This window comes from Pollicipes pollicipes, unplaced genomic scaffold (genome assembly GCF_011947565.3).
Source record: "Pollicipes pollicipes isolate AB1234 unplaced genomic scaffold, Ppol_2.1 Scaffold_4881;HRSCAF=5763_pilon_pilon_pilon, whole genome shotgun sequence".
NCBI lineage: Eukaryota > Metazoa > Arthropoda > Thecostraca > Pollicipedomorpha > Pollicipedidae > Pollicipes > Pollicipes pollicipes.
This window is the reverse complement of record NW_023596576.1, coordinates 14,435,219-14,454,986: the sequence shown is the minus strand read 5'-3', so window position 1 is coordinate 14,454,986 and position 19,768 is coordinate 14,435,219. Positions and strand designations below refer to the sequence as shown.

At 49.7% G+C, this 19,768-nt stretch overlaps 1 pseudogene; it reads right to left on the bottom strand.

The window, feature by feature from the left end:
- Window positions 1-19,768, bottom strand: part of LOC119100019 (potassium voltage-gated channel subfamily KQT member 5-like) — a 106,764-nt pseudogene that overhangs the window by 65,474 nt on the left and 21,522 nt on the right.

Genomic DNA, 19,768 nt, shown 5'->3' with positions numbered 1-19,768 from the left:
GTGGGGTCAATTTGAACCCCCCCCCTGAGATCTCGGGAATTAAGAAATCAAGAGACACCAAATTTACAGGGTGTCTTGACCTGTACGTGAACTCACTTAGGTCAAAGTTCCAGATTCCTAGGTCATGATCTTCGGGTCAAAAAGGTCAAACAAGATTAAATTACAGGTTGGTCTCCAAAAAGCCCCCAGAACGTAGAAAACCGTTTCTAAGCAAAAGGTCACATGCTCATTCAAGGTCAGTGAAATTTTTTGACCTTTTGAAGGTCAATGTGACCAAAATCATGCAAGATTGCTTTGAGTTTTGCATTTCACTAAGCGACAGAGATTACGCTAGACAGTATGTTTCTTAAACAAAATATTGGCCTGGGTCATCTTAGGTCAATGACTTATTCTGACCTCCAAGAAGTTCACCGAAGATATATAATGCGGTTCCCGCCATCAATAAATTCGAAATGAGCATCAGAAACTATCAGCAGGCCCTAGAGTAGCAAAACAGGTTGGTTTTGACCTTGGTGTAACCTTCATACCTGACCTTAGGTCAATGTTATTTGCTCATTCAACTGTTGTGTCGCATAAGAAAGCATCTCAGAAATATATGGCTTCGTCTGACACTCCCTTGTTGGATCAGGTTGAAGGATTCCCCAGAAATCGCCTTCGCTGAAACCATGGCCTGACTTTGACCTGCTATAGATCAGCGACCTTACAAGGTACATCTATATTTTTGATGCCAAACGATCCACTATTCAATTGTCTACAGCTGTGCAGAATTTAGCGCGGCTACACCTCGCCGTTCGGAAACCATTCTGGAAAAATCTTCGAGGGGGTCAAGTTGACCCCCACCCGAGCGCGTGTTAAGACACTGGCGCTGATGTTATATATATATATATATATATATATATATATATATATATATATATATATATATTGCGTATAAACGTTTGTAACAGATTGTTTTGATCAGGAGAACCAAGTTTATACGGTGTGCCTGGATTTCAGTGCGCACTTTGCTACGGCTGCTCACATTTTTTTTTCATTTACAGATTTAGCTTTACCGCTGCCGTTTGAGCGTGGTCTAGTCGGTTGTGTGCTGCCAACGGCCCAACCCGTACCTGTCAACAAGTTTTCTTCCCTCCACCCTTTCGCTCTGAAAGCTGAGAAGGCAGACAAGTTTTCCCCATGATCTCTCACTTTATGTACGGTTGGTCCCGTCCCTAAGGTCACTTATGCCTCTGTTTTTAGTTTTGTAGAGCAAGTCAGTAGTCTTGATTACGGACAGTAGCATGACATACTGAATCCAGAAACTGTTCCACCAGCGCATCTTCGAGCTTAACCTTGAACAGTAAACGAGCATTTATGTTGCAGTTTTTTTCCTGCACAGAACATCAAAAAGTAACTTTCAGGGCAAGATGGATGAGCCTCATGAGCCTCGTGAACCTCATAAGCCTCGGGGAGCCTATCAGTGAGCCTTTATGCAAGCCATAAGAGCATCTGTAGAAATTCGGAAATCGACGTACCTTTCCTACCACGCAAACAATCCCCCAGAGGTCAACGGACCTGAAAGCAGACACTGCAGCCCTGTCCTAAACTAGCGACAGCCGAAGACCGCCGGTCCCACTGCAGCCTGAGCGAGTCATCGCTAGGCGTCCAGCGGTGGGGGGGGGGCAGCACTGACCTGAGCGTGACCTTCTTCTTGACCCGTTGCGCCACGTCGCTGTTGCCGCGTGCGATGAGCGGCAGCCGCTGCTGCTTGTAGATGGGCGTGGTGGGCTCTGACGCTTGCTTGTCCACCAGGATCGACTTGGGCATGGGCCCGGGCAGCGGGAAGCAGGATGGCGGGGCTGCCCGGGCGGGCTGGCGGTCGGCGCGAGGGCAGCTGCTCGTGCCGGGTCGGCCGGCGGCTGCGGCGGCGGCGGCGGACGTCGGCAGCACCGCCTGCAGGCGCCGCCGGTCCCTCCACGTACATCTCCAGCAGCTGGTCCAGCTTGGTTTCGATGTCCTCCACCTGCCGGAGTTCGGCTGGGTGAACCGGCGGGCATGAGGGCAACGTCGGGGACGCAGTTTTATAAGTCAATTTTGGTCGCTGTCATCTGTAACACAGTCTAATGTCAGACAAGTATCAACGCATGAGTACCTTTTTTGAACGTGCTCACCCGTAGACCAAGCGTTTGTTCCTCTACCAATGCTCTTTGTAGCTTGTCCAGCGTCACAACTGCACGCTAAATCATTGTTTCAACGTGCAAAGTTGTTTGACACTGCACAGCCAGCCCTTCACACGGACAACGCTGTCCGATGCCAAATATACAATGTTGGAAGCATGTAGATGCGCCACGACCCACTTCGGTAACATCCGTGGAGCTAGTGGGCCGTTACAGAAGCTAGTGGTGACAACGGTAAGCCATTTGTAGCTGGTGATGATCCAGCCAGCAATTTCGGTCTGATCCTAGCCGAGATATTCCCTACCTTTCCCCAATTTAGCGGATGGGAATACGTGGACCAGCTCCGAATGAGAAACAATTTGGATGGAATGCCCCCCCCCCCCCCCCCCCCACCCCCCTCCTCTTCCACAACTGATCCGCACCGTCTCCAATATTTGCCCCAAACGCTTGCTCAGACGTTACCGCCGCTGCCTATACCAGTGACCCACTGAGCAATGTCCGAGATTCCGATGGAGATTTGTTGGCCATTCCCCAAACGGTCGGTCAGAGAATCCGAGAGTATCACGGATCTGCCCACAGCGGTCGCCACACCTCAAAAATGGTCCTCCCAGGCAGATCCGGAATCTGACGGTCGGGGAGGTTCATAGCACATTTTCGCAGGGGATGGCTGATGGCACGGCTTCGACCGGGAGAAAGCCTAGAAAGCCGCAAAAATTCCTCAAGCCGGTTGGGAAACCTGTAGCTTCCCAAAAAATTCCCAGCTTTTCCCACCTTTTCCCAAGCATTTTGCTGGTTGGAGGGAAAGCATCGCTCGACTTAAGTATTGGCGTTATAATGTGCGGACAACTAGACCCACTACGATCTATCAAGGACACACGCCTCTCACCTGTCGTTCAAACCTTCACCACTCTGGAAGCCAAACTGATTTGGAGTCGTACACATCTCTCGCTTTTGATCCTTGCTTTCCCAGAATGACGTCCAGTCTGTGAAAGCACACTTCATGCATAAAGAGCATCGACAACGCATTGTACCTCACGGATTACCAGATCCTGGCCGGGTTGCCTCGAGTCGCGTCATAGCAGGGCCGCCATCGCGTCAGGGAACGGGTAAACGGGCCGTTACAACTCTGAGCTCAACTCAACTCTTGAACACTTGTGAGCCACTTAAAAGGTGTCGTAGTTACGTGTAGAGCAGTCAAAAACCCCCAAAACCCTGACCCTTGCGGTTTGGCGTTGGGTTTTTTTTACACGGCAAGCGTGGCATGAAACCCAAGTTATTTTCTGCATGGTTTGATGACTTGGAAGCTGTGGACATCAGCATGAGTGTAAAATTGTCATCCGTAGCCAGCACGCTGCAACACGCTAGGACAAATCATTCTGATGTATCGTAAAACGTAATATTAAACTCGACTGATCTTAAACTATTGAAATGACTTTAGCACATTTCAGTGGCATGAGTACCAAGAACGGCATCGTATTAATCCGCAACGCACGACTTCACGAAGCTTTCAAGCGGCACAGAAAGGAGCAGTGCAACAAGAACCCATCAAGGATCAGGACCCACATAGTCCCATCAGGGTTGCAAGTCCTGGGATCATTTGTTCCCACGAGTGGCGCCACAATGACACAGCCGTCCACACCAACTCATGCGACTAATTCCCAGGCAAAGCCATGCTGCAGCAGAAGAGGTTAACACCTAGCCTTGAAGTTTCATGCACAGCTGAAAGCTCAACGATACAGAATATTGGGTAGGATTGGATACTTATGCAGTCGCGCGTCCTCGTCAATTCGCTTAAGTGCTGAGGCAGCTGCCAAATACCCATGGTCCGCGACCAGGGTGCTGGAACTCTTCCCTGCTCGCCACAGCGGGCAGCTGGAGCTCACACCGGCTCAGCACACGTGGCAGCTGGAGCTGAACTTAACTCACCCCACATGACGGCTGGAGATCACCCCGACTCACCACACATGGCAGCTGGAGATCATCCGACTCAACACACATGGCAGCTGGAGTTCACTCCGACTCACCACACATGACAGCTGGAGTTCACCCCGACTCACTACACACGGCAGCTGGAACTCCTTCTGGCTCACCACACATGGCAGCTGTAACTCCTAGTTCACCACATGTGGTAGCTGGAGCTCACCCTGACTCACCATGCGCGGTAGCTGGAGCTCACCCTTACTCTCCGTACGTGGCAGTGCGGCCTAGGCTGGACCGTTTGGTTTGCCGTTGGGCTAATAAAGCTATTGACATCCTAAACCGCGCGATTCAGTACCAGCGAGCCATCAATGTTTGCCTTGCCAGAGCTCGACTCTCAAACGTAAAATACGAACACACCAGTGGGCAAATTACAGCTGGGACCGGTAAGACTCTGCCGAGATGTCCGTTTCTCGGGATGGGGACCCGGTAGTTGCAGCGTTGCTATGGGTATTCGGTGATCCGTGGGACCTAGTTGAATTCGACGCGGGTGGAAGCGAAGAGCTTGAAGGGGTGGCTGAAGTATCATAGTGCATTCCCCTGCTCCTGACCACGACTTACACCTGCATCATGTGCTCCTTCGGTCGACCTCTTGCACCATACATTAGCATGCAGTGCAAAGCATTGCAACATATCAAAACCTGTAGCCGTTAATGTCTTTATCTGGCTTTGAAACAAACGTGACGATTTGGTTAATGCACTTTTTATCAGTTATGACCTGAGACGCACAGCATAGTTTTCTTCTTGACTCGGCGACAGCACTATCTGAACATAGCATTTGTATGCTTTCTGCGACTTCTACGTCAAGAGGAATTAAGGTTTAAGGAACTATCGGCTACAAGGGACACTGCATAGTCGGAATAAATTTGTAAACCAATCCCATGTGCCATTTAAAGGATATGGCCGAAAAACACCGGTCTCTTGACGGCTCTATAAGTCATTGACCAAAACGGGAATATGCTTATATCAATCGCTTTCAGCATGCAACAAGACTGTGTTATTTAGACGTAAGCTCATCACTGAACGTGTGAAAAGTAGAAGCATTTAGTATTTGGGGTGTATGTCCGAACGCGACTTCGGAATGACCCATTTTCAACCCTTCCAAACACACATTCGGTGAGAGATGTATGCGCCGTTTGTCTTCAGTGAAAACTAATTTCCGGCATCCATAAATTTGGGTTCACGTTCTAATGCCGACGAATGCGCTCAAGCCAGCCGAATTATGTCATGTCTGGTACCGTGATTGCTTCACTTATTCCGGAGAAACGCCATTGTGTCAAGAACAGCCGGCCTTGTTGATCAAGCTCCACCAAGCTTTGCGCAGCTCTTTCCGATCTTTCTTTGACAAGACTGTTCGACCATGTTATGGGTTACCGGCAGTATGGCGGCTTTGATGTTTTTTTCATTTCGAAAGCCGTTAAATTTTCAAAGAAAGCGCAAAAGACTGTTTTAAAGGCGTCAGTGAACTATATGGCATTACTTGTATGGGCCAAACCTAATATTTTTAGGCACTGGCAAAGGACAATGTTTCCTGGACACATAATACTACGAGTCGAAGGTTGCAGGCAACAAGACAATGAGACCTAGCCCTAACTGCATGTAAGCGTAAACCCTAACCACGGGGACCGTGCCTGGCTCAGCGGTTGCGAATAATCTCGGTGGAAGGAGAACTCTGTAGAGTTACGCCCCCCCCCCCCCCCCCTCCTTCGGGGCCACGTGCCGGGTCTCGCTGGCCCACAGTGCGCCCGTGCGGTTACCTGACATGCAGCGCCCGAACGCGGCCCAGCAGATCTGTGTGGCCCTGGGAGTATTGCTCAATGACATCCTTCACATCGTACGGCTTCAGAGCCTCCTTAAACTTCTTTTTAGCCACTAAGAATTTTATCTGTAACACAGCGCGAGTGAAGGTCAACGCACGCCGGATCTCATCGGAGACAGGCGAGGAAGAGAGGGAGATAGTGTGTGATGAAGGCACATGGGCCACACAGACTCCGCCAAACAGCACGACACACGAGCAGACAGACCCAGCTTTGACTGAAAACGGACAGAAGAGTTAGAGCGACACCTACTGCAGCGTGCAACGACACCGAAGTACATCCGGTCATGCACAGATGTCACTACCTGGCGTGGAGAGCCTTGACCCTGCTGATAAGGTCCACGTGTCCGACGCTGTACTGTTCAATCACGTCTTTAACGTCGTAGGGCTTAAGCGCCTCCCGAAACCTCCGGCGTGCTACGAAAAACTTTATCTAGCAGATAAAAGGGTGAGTCAATGTCAACCATTAGAGAAGGTCAGACTTCCAGCGGTGGCGGCTGGCAGGCTGCAGCGCAGCAGAACCTTAAAGACGTGTCATGACAGCGATGCACTTATCACGAGACATGTTCTCAGCTTGAGGCTGATTCCGCATTAGCACCATTTTGTAGCCAACCCCTCCAGGACGGATGAGTAAAGAATACCAAGGGACCCATTGGTACCATGGCCTCATGGAGGCGGTGGAGCCCTTGAGGCCGGTTAAAACACCCGTAAAGCTCCCAAAACATAAAAGGGCCTCGAGGCATCAAAATGGGATCCCGAGGCTAAATGGTCCTCCGTTTGCAGGAACAAACCCGACCCTATTTGGCTCCCTCCTGGACGAAATCCTAGCTACGCTATTGTCTCACGTCTCCCCCCCCCCCCCCCCAACTCGCGAAGGGTGAAATACAAAATGGTGGTAACACAGAGTTCTAACAGGCTTAGCACGAATCATTATGGGTCATTGCATCCTGTTGCTGCACTGGAAGACGACAGCCCTCAACAGAAAAACGGCAGACTGCAAAACATATTAGTCAGCTACAGGGTGCTTCACCTGAACAACTAATTTTAAAAGCGCTAGCACGTATACTAAAAATAGGCTAAACACGCGCTATCTGACAAGTATCGTTGAACATTTTCGGACATTTAGATTGGTTGTCTTTCACGCGATCCTTGTGGTCTAGGCACTAGAGACGCAGGCCTCTGTCCCGCGCTCAGGGCAACACACGACATTTGCAAGACGTTAGCAGGTGTGGATCATTCTGGGGTTTGATTCGTGTTCAATGGTCTGTCGTGGAGACATCTTACTGGGCAGATGAGCGCAGGCTATGAAAAATAAAAAGGCACAAATGTCCAGAAATCATTAACATAAAAATGCTAACCAATGTCTTTCGTACACATCACAACCTTTTCAAAATTGCCGTTTCAAATGATGCATCACATTTGTGGTTATAACGGTATCATGGCAATGGTTTCCGTTGAAATAAGCTCAGTACTTGAAGAAAGAAGACATAACTCGGGACAATACCTGACTTCTTTTAGTTAACCTTATTTGGTCAGATTCATATCTCCTTAACGAGGTTTGTAAAGGCATTGAAGGTAGTGGGTTACAGACTTCAGGTAAGGTACTTCTCCGAAAGGAAGGCGTCATCTAAAATCTAATACACACCGCATTAGTTGGAGGAGCCCATTTTCGATCCACATCCAAAAAATGACATAACGTAGAAAAGAGTCAAGCATTGAACTGATCTTTTTCATTGACCACCACAGCGTCTTGGATGCATAACAATGGCACACAACGGCCCTGCCAAAAGACCTTTATGAATGGGTCTAGGACCGCTGGGGCTTGGCTGAATTTGATCCCTGGTGTGACACCAGCGGCCGGCAAACATGTCACATCTTGCCATATTTAATGTATCTGAAGATTAGAGCTTTGAACGTGTTGAGTATAGCGGCTTCCATTAGTGATAAAGTGGAAGTAAACAAGACAAACACATACCGTACACGGTTAGAGCAAAATGTATGATTGATATGATAAAGATATTACCTGAAATCTTGCTGCCTTTTTGGCTAAACGTGTATAAGTTTTATGATTGCTATGATGCTGTTACAATACGACTAGCTTATGTGCTGCATGATTCGCACCTTTCACAGATAAGTAAATGACTGATAACAACTAAAAACATATACTATATACAAAGTACAAAAATAATAACTGATTGATAACAAATAGCGCATATAAAATATAATTAGCACAATGCTCAAATCATGGTGGTCATGGAGCTGGGGACGTTCTTCTTGGTGCATCGCATCTAGTGGTTGTGGAGTCTATCTACTATTACGAAAGGCCGCCCACTTTTTTGACCGTCTCTGATGTAACCATGAAGATTAGGCGCGCGGTACGTGGGCCATCTTGGGTGCTCCATCTCTCCGTATAAAAATATATTCGCATCTTCTGGACGGTTTCATATGATGGACGTTCAGGTCCGAAGGCTTGCAATAAAAGTATGTAGGATTGGTGAGAGACTTCGAGCAGCATGTGGAACTTGATTGCCACTTGAACGTGTTTTCTTGAAAAACTATTGCTCGCGACCAGCGCATCTATAAGAGCCGAAGGAAAATCAGTTTCTTCCTTCATTAAGAAAAGAAGAAATACTATATTTACGAGTGATATCAGATAGATAAAAATATGATTTTACATGGGCGCAGCGACGTGTGGGAGCCATTTGTGAGACCCAGGCCAATATACCTGACAGACTGTGTGCACGACCCACGTGCAATGTGTTAAATTTGCAAAAAAAAATATTGAAATTCCTGGCGCGTAACGCGCGTACGTACATCTTCCATTCTATCTTATACCTTGAGTGAACCAGCACGAACACAACATGCTAGAGCCCAATGAATGACAATCTGAGTGACAGTGCAGGCGATCAGTTTACACAGCTATACGTGCTTAAGCATCATACTCTTGTCAGCCTCTTCAAACAGCCAGTCCTTGAGCTTCAACTACGTGTTCTTAGAGCGTTCAGGGCCTTTCGTTATTCTGAACTGAGGCGGCCAAAATTAAAACATCGGTTATTTGTACCGAACATAAATCATGTTGGTCTCATTTGTCGGAGACATAGGTGGCATGTCGTCTAGGACAACACCTAAGGTCGTTCGCAGTTTCTTGAATGACTTAGTAAAGATCCTATGTCTATTTCCGCACGTCTGTTGAAATATATCACCTATATTTCCTTCCACGGCATGTCTGCTTGGGAGATTAGCGACCGAGGTGGGCAGCGCACGATGGCTATTCAGCCGGTTCATCAAACCGCATAAAAGACTTGTACAATTTCAACGAACCGTGCTCTTCTTGTGATTCAGTCGCCAGGGCCCTGACTTTGGAGTCCACATTGAGAGCATTAATCCAGATCGTTGAGCCGCACACAGGGCACAACATCCCCATTGTTCTAAAAGTAAAACGCATGAATGGTATTCTCTTGAACGGTGTGTGTGTGTGTGTGTGTGTGGTGTGTGTGTGTGTGTGTGTGTGTGTGTGTGTGTGTGTGTGTGTGTGTGTGTGTGTGTGTGGTGTGTGTGTGTGTGTGTGTGTGTGTGTGTGTGTGTGTGTGTGTGTGTGTGTGTATGTGTGTGACAGACAGTGTATCTCTTCAGTTATAGTTATTGCGACATATATATATATATATATATATATATATATATATATATATATATATATATATATGTATGTATATATATATATATATATACATGATTGTGTATATTGCATGTATGCACTCAACACGAAGGACCTCTGAATTGCATGAAGCATGCACCGTTCATTTACAACTCATAAAGGTCTTAGACTTAGTCCCATGAGAGGTCTTCGTCTTAGAGGAACGAGAAAAGTCATGTTAGTAACCTATTCCGACTACATTACATAAGATATGAGATATGAAGACAATACTCGGAGAGTGGCACTGCGAAGCACTTTTTCATTCGTTTACGTAAGTAGATCTCCGGTGATCATAATATTTCATCTTGGCCAGATAAAAGGTTCCAGAAAAACATTTCTGCAAGGCTTTGAGAGTATGTATCTATCAATAAGAAGCTCGTTCCAGCAAAAGAAAACGAAGCAATTCCGTTTTTTCCGAGTAATCACAGATCCACTAATGAAGATAAAGCGCGTCCTCTGAACCTCGGACAGCCGGCCGGGGTCTGAGCACCGGCCGGAGCCGGCATCACCCCTGACCTTTCTCAGGGCGCGGATGGCGTTCTTGTGCTGCGTGGTCAGCTGCGTCACGCGCGGCTGTACCTCCTCCTCTTCGTCTGAAACCAGTGACGTCACGCCGGTCAGCAGCGCGCCACCGCATCGCCCTCTACCACGACGTGCGCGGGCGGACCGGAGCCAGGCCGACGCCAGGCACAGGGTGGCAGAGCCCTCGTGACGGCGGTCCAACCATCCACCAACAGCCACTTCTTAGAAGGCGGACGCTAATGAAGCGTTAAGGTGATGATGACCGTGTGCCCTCCACTTGTTTGAAAGTTCGTGATATATCTTTGCTGACACAACATAGACGAGGCAGACTGCAAATTGCATCACAGTAAAGCAGCAGAAAAGTTTAATGCAAATACGAGACAGCGCTGTCATCCAACAAACACGCGTGCATAAAGAAAAAATAGCGAGGCACTGGAGACCCGCATAGCTACCAATTGTGGTTTAAGGGATTCTTTGTACCAAAACGCTTCTCGTATTCGTTCCCAGAACAAGGTGAATATTTGTGTTGAAAAGTATCTTTTCGGCCAGAACGGACGGGGTGTAGCGGAAATATTGCCACTCCTGCAATACATACTATACCTGATATCGACGGCACATTGGATTCATGCGTACTGCTATATTTCAAAATGCCACCGGCATTTGTGCCCTATTCATATATGCTTTAATGTTCTCATTTGGCTAATGGCAAAGCCAAAATTTTGCAGAAATATTACAGCGATAAGGACGAACGCCCAGGAGATAAAACGAATGCATATAAACCACTGGGAGAAGCCGCAAATTTATGCGCATAACTCATACATTACGGTCGGCCCAATTCTTTTACGACGCGGCACCATGTAAAATGGCGACGAATCTTCCGCACAAGAATTACGAGACGCACATTGCTTATGATGTCTGAGCCTTTCCAGCATACATTATCGGACTGTTTCAGTACCAGAATTCAGTTCAGGACTTCCTACCTAAATAAAACCAATCGAAATCAAGGACTCCTTGTGAGGTCTTCGCAACCAAACAGGACTTGGTCAAGATCGGTTGCGGGACCAGGCGCCCGAAACAGAAACGGTGCGGACCCCGCAGCTCCATAAAGCTCTTTCCTAACGGCTACTGAGCACGTGATTGGGAGCGAATATTTTTTTATCTCGAACAGCTCATCAGACGAAAGGTGTGAAGCCTGCATTATTGTCTGTCTGTCTTGCCATTCTGCCTGCTCCTACTTAACCTAAGCGTGAAATGCTTGTATACGAGATGACACCAAATCGCTACTGCTGCGGTAATTATATGTAGACATCGGGGATTGTGAGTTCTTATATTGAGTTAACGGGCTTCAGTACACTAGGAGGTAATGCTAAAACGGCATTGTAATGCTAAACAACGATTATATCGGCAATGCTCGATATTCCAAGCTGTCCTCATCCTCATGAGTAAAGGTCTTTCTTTCCTGTATTAATCATAGGGACGGTACCACGAGAGGCGCCCTAACTTTTTGAAGGATGGACAGGCATTTTATCACGGAAGCCTCCGTGGTCACCCAACTTTTGCGACGCAAGTCACGGTCTCTGCCTTATCGCGACAAGTCATCGTGTAGTCCCTCTTTTGATGGCGGTCATTGGTGGAGTAACGAGCTTTGTGGACTTACAGGCGGTCAGAATTAATGGCGGGCCGCCACCGCGAGGCCCCTCCTCAGGTTCAGTGGGCGCGTATTTATTCCAGCGTGTTCCCGTGCGCACTGATGATAGATGGGATCAATTATGCCTGAAACTGCTTTGCACGACATTGCTTGATTACGCGTGCATTATTTTCGTAGGAATATTGACGAGGACGAAGTTACGTGCTGTAGTATTCAGCAGGCCTGAGTCGATGTACAAACTTCAATGCCGAAAACGGAACGATAAAAAAAGAATGCGATCAGTCACTTAGCAAACAAGCCCCAAAGAAGGTGACGCGTCACCTTTGTCCACGTTCCCGGCTGACCCGACAGAGCGGGTGACACCGCGCGCCTCGACCTCGAAACAAGGTCAGCCGCCTGGGTCACGTGATCCAGGTGGCAGCGCAGCACGGCATGACGTGGGCAGCATGCAGGAGGGTTCGGAGGTACGATATTACAATTATGTTGTTTTGTACAAAGTTTGTCTTCCCGCCCTAACGGGCAAGAAAACCAGCCTTGGAGTCAAGACGAGACCTCGTCCAAAGACGACCTCATGCTGTGCCGCAAAGTGATAATGTTTTGCACGACGCTTGACTCCCGTTACGCGACACCACGGACCTCAGCCTTTAAATGCGTCTAGGGTCTACCTTTGGACGCGGTGGGGGCATCCTATCGCATTGTTCCTTCTTGGTTTTCCGTCACGAAAGATCCTTACCTTGTCAGGCCCCCCCCCCTGGTCCAGGTCAGGGGCCTCCTTGGAAATCAGTGATGGTTTCTTTTGGCCGAGACAGGGACCGCCACTGGCTTGCGACCATTCAGCCTACCTTTATGAGTGCGCGGTCAATATATAATGACCGATCACACCAGCCCTCGCATGGCTGGAATCTTCTCTCGGTCAGCACGACATTACGTCGCTGGTCATGGGATGAACTTCTAACCGCAACACTGTCGCTGACCATGACGTCAGACTTGTCATGGCTTTCGAAGCGCCTCCTGAAGTTTCAGGACTGGTACAAACATATGCACGGCCGGTTGCCAGTCCTGTCTGACGGCAGGATGGGCGGATGCCACCCTTGCTTACCTGGTGGCGTTGTCCGCGGTGATTCGGCAACGATTTCTTTTACAGCTACCGCTCACATATTTCATTAAGTAACGCGTTAAACGCATAGTACATAATAATAGCAAAAGCTGAACGCTCTTTTAGTCATTCGGCACCAGGATAATATTCTTATGCTCCTTCAGTAATGTCACAACCTCCACGTATCTATATCACTACCTCCACATGTCTCTGCAACTGGCATGCATGCTTGCACATCGGGGCAGAGAATCAAGGCTTCGCGTAGTAGTCCTGGTGCCCTTTGAATTGTGCTCGGCGGTTGGGTTCTGCTAGATAGCTAACTGAGGGAGCGTCTCGTGTCTGCAGTATACGGTATTGTGCGTGGCCGCCGGCGGCAGCAGAGGTGGTCGGCACCGCCGGCGGCGCGCCCTGGCCCACCGGCTGACGGCGGATCGTGGCATTGTTACCGAACACGAGCTGCAGTGTCAACAGCGACCCGCACGCCTTGTGCCGCGGCCCTCTCAAGCCACCGCCAATAACGCGCCCACGGTCAACAGAGCCGCCGCAACTGGGGAACAAAGCGCGTTGAACCGGTCTCGGCGCGCCACGAGTGTCAGCGGCGCGTCACGGCGCTCTGCGGCCGACAGCCGGCCGGCCGGCCTCAGGACGGCGCGCCACTATCGGTGATGAAGCGAGCTTGAAGGACGGCTGCTCGCCGCGAGTGCGCCGTCTCGTGGGCGGACACGACAGCGAGGGATCCGACGACCGCGGCCGCGCGCCGATCCGACTTGCTTCTAATTAGTCAACCGCCTCAGGCTGAGTACGACGCGTTGGCGGGAGTGCAGTCCTTTGAAAGGGCTCAGCAAATGGAGCCGCGGCGTGCATCTCTGAGAACGGCGTTCTCATAAATACGTTGATATTGGTAGTCATGTGTCGTCATGTCTTTAGTTATCGTTATGTCTTGATAGCTGAACGTTGATGTCATGTGTCGTCATGTCTTGACAGTCATCGTTATGCCTTGATAGTTCATACGCTGATCGTCAGTCCCAGCCGCAAGGACTTTGGCTCGAGTGCTCGAACAGATTGTTTACAGCACGCAAACAAGTGAGCGTAGCAATGCATTAATGAAGGTTTAGATGGATCAGCCCTTTTGTCACATCCAGCATACTGCGAATGAAACCCCCATGTAACACCCGGGAACCTAATCTAAGGAGCCCACTGAGTTCGTCCCTACGCATTCCGTAATTAACCAGCGTCGCAAAGGGGATGGAAAAGATGAAGAAAAAGGCTACCTGCACCGCTTCCCATGAGCGCCGCAACTGGCGACGCGGATATGTTCCCCAATTTTACCACTAAAATATCACGTCGATCGCGTTACATGAGAATGCCATCTTCAAAAAGCCTTGATGCCCCTAACTTTCACCCATCGCAGCGCCAACGACACTTGCGCTGGCATCAGAGGCAGGGAGTTGCACTGGATGGCCTTGTCCATTGAACATATTTTCACTCATGTCTTTTACTGTTCTGAAATCAGTCCCAGGTTGAGTTGAGTAATCCTTGAAGTGTACATACCGTTAGACCATTCTATCAGTCACGTTATTTTGGTTTGCATGGAAAGCCTACCGAGGCAACCGAGGTATATAAGCATTGTGAGCTTAGCATTTATGGTTTGCCGGCGATTTGTGCAGCACGTGATGACCGCAGTGAATTTTGACAGACCGAACCCTTTAGGAACACGGCTCAATGACATTTGAGTCAATGGCGTGTTCTAGCAGATGTGGCAATCGCACACCTCGGCATTGTCCCTTAACTCAGCTGGTCCGGCCTTCAGCCAGGACAGCCGCATGTGAGGCTGATCACAGTCATAGTTTCACCAAATGTGTAGTCGTGTCTTCCGATAGCCTAAACTTGTGCACATGCGCATGTGAGTGCTCTTACGCATAAGCCTGTGCTCCCTCTTGTTTCTCCATGACATTGCAAGGCTACTGATTCAACACCGAGACAAAGTCATAAGCCCCCACAATGCTTTCACGGCAACCACAGCGCATGTTTAAGGTAATAGATTGCTCCAGTGTCACTCATTACAGTTCGAACATCTTATAGAGTCATTACTTGATCACGAAGCCATCTCTTCACATTACACATACACATCAGGCACAAGAAAGCTCTGACAAATATTTGCACCTATTTGCGGGCGTGCATCTCGACGACAGCCCAGCCCGCGCACACCACGGCAAGGAGGCCACGCGCAGCCTCGCCCGGTCCCGAGCGGCGGCTAGCGCTCGTCCGCCGGCGTGGGACGCTCTGCGACAGCGCCCAGGGCGGGTGGGCGGGCGGCCGGCAGACGCCGGCGAGGCCCGTCATTCAGGGGAGCCGCCGCAGTCGGGGCGTAATTCAGAGGGTTGCCGGTCCCAGCGGCGCATTAAACGGGCGCCGGCATACAGATCAGCGAGGCCGCCGCGCCGCTCTGCCGGTCATAACGTTTAATGAAGTGATTAGGGTGGGACGCGCCGCAACAAACAGCAGGCCAGGCGGCGGAGCCCGCGCGCGCGAGCGACAGGAAAGGCGCGCCGGGGCCGGCCGGCCAGCAGGGCCGACCGCAGGGTGCGGCCGACGGCCTGCCGACAGCAGTTCAATCGGCAGCGACGCGCCGAGGCGTTTTTGCGACGCCAGCGGGCGGCCCGGACGCTTTCGTTTGTGACAGGCAGGCAATCTGCGGCGTTGTAAAATCCGCCCGGACGGATTGGCAAGCTAAAAAGACAACGCCTTGCATCTGGACCAGCGGACTGCGATTGAGGCGGAGCCCAACAGGGCACCGTCGTCCACGATGCCCATCTCCATCGCTGCGTCCGCCAACACAAAAACTGAGGACGATTGGCGTGCGGAACACTGCTGTGCGCTGGCTTGCCGTTGTTCGTGCGCGCTTCCGCGCTGACTTGAGGCGCGAAGCGGTGCGGTGTCGCGCCCTCCGAGGTTGCCCGAGGTGGCGCGAAGCGAAGCGGCGAAGCGTCCGCCTCGCGTGCATCCAACTGCGGCGAGGGCTCGACGCCCGCGCAGCGAATCCCTCTGACCGTGAGCCGAGCAGGGCGGCGACGTGGCGGCGCTCTCGAGCGTGGCAGCCGGCGGCGGACGGTGCGCAGTGCTACACAGAGCGGCTGGGTCACCTTTGCAGGAGAAGAAGGAGGCGTACGCCGCGAGCAGCGCCGCGAGCCGGCGCCGCCCTGCAGCCGCTGCTCCAGCCCCGGCAGCCGTCTGCTGCAGCAACGCGCAGAGCGCCGGTAACCCGTCTCGCGACGGACTTGGCCGGCACAGAGACGGCGCCGGCCGCCGCCGCCGCCGGGGTCGGCTCGAAGCCAGGCCAGCGCCAACCAGCGACAGCTGGCCAGCGCCGGTACTAGGGGCCAGACAGCAGCGTTACTCGGCGGCGCGGGCCGCGGGCTCGGTCGGCGGAGGGACGTATCGGCGGCCGGCGGACTGTGACGACGCGCCTCAGCGCCACACGGGCCGACCTGTCCGGCGCGACTCCAAGAGAAACAGGCCCGTCCGGCCCGACCACGAGACGCTGTGAAAGATAGCCTGCTGACACTGCATCCTCTGTGTCTTCAATAATGCATCCCAATCCATTATCCCGACACCATTTCTAACTCGGCTGGAATACCACACCGGGGATATTTTGGTATGTGCATTACTCAGGACGCCGTGAGCGGAAGCTACTGTGACTCTGTGACCCGCACAGGCGTCTCCAGGCCGTCCATCTGGCGAATTAGCGCAGACAACGAGTGCTTGGACTGAAGTTCAGGTCGTGAGCGTGCTGGCCTGAGCCGAGGTGGCATGCTGGCCTGGAATAATGCTGCAGTGCCACGGACGTCCTGGAATTACACCCAGCCTGGAAGCAACGAGGACATTATACACGTAAAATGTCTCATGGGTGTTGTTGCGTCAAAGATATCAGGCTCTCCCTAGAAGTCCTAGACTTTATTTTATTAAATAATTTGTGTGTTTAGCATTTTAGGCCACGCGTTACTTTCAAAAGGCCGATATTGTTTTGTGGTTGAAAACCACGATGCATCGGTTTTAACCCATTTTCTAAACGCCATCTCTTAACAGAATAAGGCGGTTGGATTGGGTAAGTGAGGACAAGATCATTACCAGGGTAAAACCTTAAATGCTGAGAAGAAAAACGCCACTTGAAAGAAAAGACTGGTACATGATGGCAAATAGATTATAACGTGCACATCTTAGTCAAGAAGTTTGTATAGTATAGCACAAAGGAACTTGCGATGCAGCACGCTTTATTATTGATCTACATGACCCGCCTGTAACATGTCACATTTGCTAAAGCCCACCAATCCAAGCGAGAAAGAGAGGGAGAGAGAGAGAGACAGGGAGCGAGAGGAGAGAGGAGAGAGAGAGAGAGAGAGAGAGAGAGAGAGAGAGAGAGAGAGAGAGGAGAGAGAGAGAGAGAGAGAGAGAGAGAGAGAGAGAGGAGAGAGAGAGAGAGAGAGAGAGAGAGAGAGGACGAGCAACGCATTCAAAACCACTTCCGACCAAGCGTCGATTTGGCTGGTATTTGCCACTCGTATATCAAGTGACCTAGTTTTAAAGTAACCCTAAGGGGTTGTGGTCTTATCAAACGTTCATGACTAAAGTACACAACCTGTTTGACATCCCCCTTTTCAAGATACCATATATCACTCACAGAATGATGCTCCACAGCATGTGGGATGCTGAGCAAAATAAATGCAATGTGGTTAAAATGTCATTGACCCTGTTCCAGCAAATAGTGTCCATTTGTATATGACGCAAATTAGCCTAAAAGGGAGCGTGCCACGTTTTTCACAATCACTTATTGTTAGATGTCCGAGTTCATCGACAATGCCCGTTTTCTCGGCATCCTTCTGCATAGTTCGGAATCTCGAATGGAAGAAACCGTTTCGGCGGGAAAAAATTCATTGCACTCCCTGCTTACCACTATAAAGACCCTTCTCTGCATTGGCCTTCATATTTCAAAGTGCGCGTTCCGTTGTGTTCGCGATACACGTTTCGTCGAAATGCTTGTGGATAAGTGCTAAGAAAGGTTAAAGCACTCTACCTACGGAAAAATATAAGCAAACGTGAGACTATTACCAAACCAATTCAACGAGACGTTATACTATGGCTTTGACTTCTCCCCTGTGACGTTCAGCATAGAGCCTATTTTTGAAGCGCGATTTGGCTTTGGGGAATAGAGTATAACATGGCCCGCAATGAGCGAGATAAAACACCTCGAAAGTGGTACCTCTAGTCCGTAACAGCTGACGACGGCACTTGGCGGATGATGGTGTCGCCATAAAGACGGCAGCTGTCATGACGACGGCAATGGCGACAGCTGCGGTTGTCGCAAACTAGGGCCACACTCTGGAGCTGCCACGAAAGAAATGTAGTGCTGCGACAAAACGTTGACTCGGTGATTTTGTCTCGAGATAGGTTTCTGTACTACATATTCATGGTGCTGCAACTGCAGTGCCCGGTGCAATTATTAAACGCAACTGTTCCTGAGGCTTCACCAGAATATATATTTCTGAATGCGCCCTTAAGGTGGGGCACTCCCCTTTAGCCTTACCCTAGTGGTTGTTAGCCCAGTAAACGTCCATTAACAGGGAATTAAAACATTTTTGGTATCTGCGTATTTCAGTGCGAAATTATGTAGCATGTGGGATGGGATGGAGAAATCGACACGCCAATATTTCGCTGCCTCTGTCCCGGCTGGAACGGTATAGCCTCAGGGGTAATCAAAAACCGATCTGAGAAAAAAATAAGCGATTCCTTTGTCTCACTTTTGTTTGTTTCAAATTTACTGCCGTCATAACATTTATTGTTGCGCCATATATTCGTATTTACAACCAATGACAAGGGATTACCCTCTACTGGCCCAAGCAGTCAAGGCGAATCCTCTGGAGCGATGTGCGAAACACGATTTGTACGCCATTCCCTTTTAACACGCGCTCGGGTGGAGATCAAATTAAGGGTTTGTGAAGGCAAAGCCTCATCTCGGAATATTTTCCAAAGTGATTTCTACATGGCGCGACGTAGCCGTGCCAAACTTTGCATAACTGTAAAAGATTGACTAGCGGATCTTTGAATGTAAAAATTAAATGTACCTTGTATGAGCGCTGACCTACGACAGGTCAGGGTCAGGTATGGCTGTCCCCCAAGGGCATTTCTAGGGGACCGTTCAATCCGATGTAATTACGCATGGTTAGGCGAAACCATACATATCTGAGAGAGTTCATTAGGCAATGAGCCGATCAAATATAGCATTACAATCAATTAATCTTGTTGACCTAGGTTACCTATCTAGGTAAGAGTGAGATGAAAACTGGTATTTGTTTATTCTCGAGGGCTCGGCTTTAAGGGATATGTTTGGTGCTCATATCAAATTTATTAGTGACAGGAGCCGCGACAGACATGTTTCATAGACTATTTTAAGGTAAGGGTAGGTCAGTGACTTAATATGATCCGGTTCAACATTTTATTTTTAGGAACATACCGCCGAGCGTATTCCCTGACGTTTACTCGAATGACAAAATAGGAGCAATTTCTTCGCAGTTTGGCCATCTTGACCTTATAAAGTTCAAAAGAGGTCACCGACCGCATAAGTTTTTGCTTAGACTATGTAGGTAGCTTCACAGCAGTCGCACGAGTTCTGGGGAACCTGGACACCGGCTTTGAGTTTGACCTTGTTTGACCTTATTTGACTGCAAGGGAATAATCTAGGAGCTTAAAACTTTGATACAAGTGGGTTTACATAGAGAACAATCTACCCTGTGAGTTTGATGCCTCTAGCTAGCTTGCTTTTTTGGATCTCAGTGGGGTCAAATTGACCCCCCCCCCCGAGCAG